The following is a 2,478-nucleotide window of genomic DNA, read 5'->3' on the forward strand; positions in this document are numbered from 1 at the left end:
GATGAACCTAAAACTAACAACACAACTTAATATAAGAATGAGATTTTTTTTTGCCTAGGAGATGTCACTTTAAGTCTACCAATTAAGAAGGGGATGCCAACAAGTTCTCTTATTTAGAGGAAATGAACAAAGTGCTTCCTCACAGTTGTGATCAGTTTGGATGACAAGCATTCTTTCAAGGGCAGATAGACAGATTCTGAAGAAACATGAATGACAATAGCCTTGTGCAATATAAATCAGCATGAGGAGAAACAATTCCCATATACACATAAATTCTCCATAACATTTGTTGGCCCAGACTCAAAAGTGAATGAGCATATTCAAATAAAGATACAAAAAGCCATATGTGATGCTGTGAGTCTGTGATCCAATAACATGTAACAGTAAAAGAAAGTCATGTCAAGTTCCAGACAATGCTAAGCTACACACCTTGACTTCACAAAAATAAAAAACATGCTAGGCATGTCTTTATACACCTGCAATCCCAGTATGTGAGAAGCCTTCTAGGTAATCCAGAGATGCATGCCAAACTGAGCCAAAGAGCATGATCATGGTCAGCATAGGCTGAATAAGTGCCTGTTCCCAAGTAGCAAAAGAGAACAGAAAGAGAGAGGAAATAATGGGAAGTAAAGAAAAAGGGAGCTAAGAACTAACAATTTGAGCAACCATGGAAAGGCTACCATAAATGCCCTTCCTGGATAGTGAGATCAACAACTAACTTATCCATGGAGCCCTCATCTAATACCTGTTGGAAAGAGAAGGAAACACCCATACCTAAACACTGAGTCGAACTAGAATCCAGATGCAGATGGAGAGGAAAAGACCGGGTTGCAGAAACACATAGAGACAGCTGACCTGAACAAGGAGGAGCTGGCGGGCCCCCAGAATGATAGCTAGGAATCCAGCATGGGACTGACTCAGGCCCCCCTGAATATGTGTCTCAGCCAGAAGGACTGAGCAGTCTAAGGGACCTCAGACAGTGGAACCAGGATGTATTCCTGATGCACAAAAGGACCTTGCGAACAGATCCCCCATGGAGGGATACTGCCTTAACCTAGAGACAGGAGAGAAGTCCTAGTCCCTACTTAAAATGACCTGAAAGATTTACATGACTCTACCTGGATGGCATTGCACATGTGGAATTGGGGTGGGGGGATGGGAAGGGTACATGTGAGGGAGCACAGAAGGTAAGAGGGAGGGAGGGAGAGGGAACTGGGATCGACATGTAAAATAATAAATTAAAAAAAAAAATGAATGGAACCATAGGGATACAGAGAGGGAGAGGGAACAAGAAAAGTGGAGGGAGTGAGATTAGGAAAAGAAATGTGAGGAGGAAGTTAGAGAGGGGTGGGTAACTAGAGGGCAATAAACAGTAGGTGAAGAATTGAAAATGGAAAGAGCAATCAAGCAGAAGCTGGTAGAGAAGTGCAATAAGCTTGCCTGGATTTTTCTGTAATACCAACACCAGGGATAGAGCAGAGCAGTTGATGGGAGATGTCATTCTGTAAATATGTTTCCCATACTGGTTAATGAATAAAGCACTGTTGGCCAATAGGAAAGCAAGATAGGTGGGACTAGGAGACAAGAAGGATTAGAGGTAGTAAGGAGGAGTCAAGATGGAAGATGGAGAGAGCAGAACGCCGTCGACCTCTCTCTCCGGTAAGATAAGACCACGTGGAAGTACTTAGAATAACAAAAATGGGTTAATACTGAAGACAGAGCTAGCCGATAAGAAACTAGTACCTGGCCAACAGCATTATATCAAATACAGAGTCTCAGTGTGTTAATTGGAGCTGGCATGGTGGCGGTACAAGAGCAGCAGCAGGCAGAAAAACCTTGCTCCTTACAGAGCAGCAGATATGGGATACAAGAAAAACAACGGGCAAGCAAGGAAGACTCACCCTCAGAAAGAAGCAAGATTCTTCTGGTTCTTTCAAGCTGCTCATCTTCTTCTCTGGAGTGCATCTGGGAAATTTCTGTGACAGAGTTTTCCTTGGAAGCAATTCTTGTCTGCAGAGCACATAGCATTAAATGTTGGGATCAGAAAAATCTCTGCATGTGAAGAACTAAAATCAATCATTATCTTGACAGTGAATACCAACCTTGTTTGGAGAGAGGAGGTATTGAACCTAAAGTGAGATTTTTCTCATCTAATCTAGGATCATCTTTTATCTAAGGATCTGGTAACACACCTGAAAGCTTCCACACACCCTGGGATTAGATTTGCACATGCCTTTATAGTAAATACAAAGGAATATTATTTAACACAGGCAAACCTCTAAAATGCAAGATAGTTGAAGGGATCTTGAACTGCTGGTCCACTCTTATCCATGTCCTACTGGATTTCAGGGTTTGCACAAAGTTGTTAATATGATTGTGGGGATGGAACCCAGACAAGTGTGCATGTTAGAATAATACACAAGCCTCTGATCAAACTCACGTTTGTCTTTCTTTCTCCTCTTCCTCAGCCTTTTTAAA

This window comes from Phodopus roborovskii, unplaced genomic scaffold, assembly GCF_943737965.1.
Source record: "Phodopus roborovskii unplaced genomic scaffold, PHOROB, whole genome shotgun sequence".
Classification (NCBI taxonomy): Eukaryota; Metazoa; Chordata; class Mammalia; order Rodentia; family Cricetidae; genus Phodopus; species Phodopus roborovskii.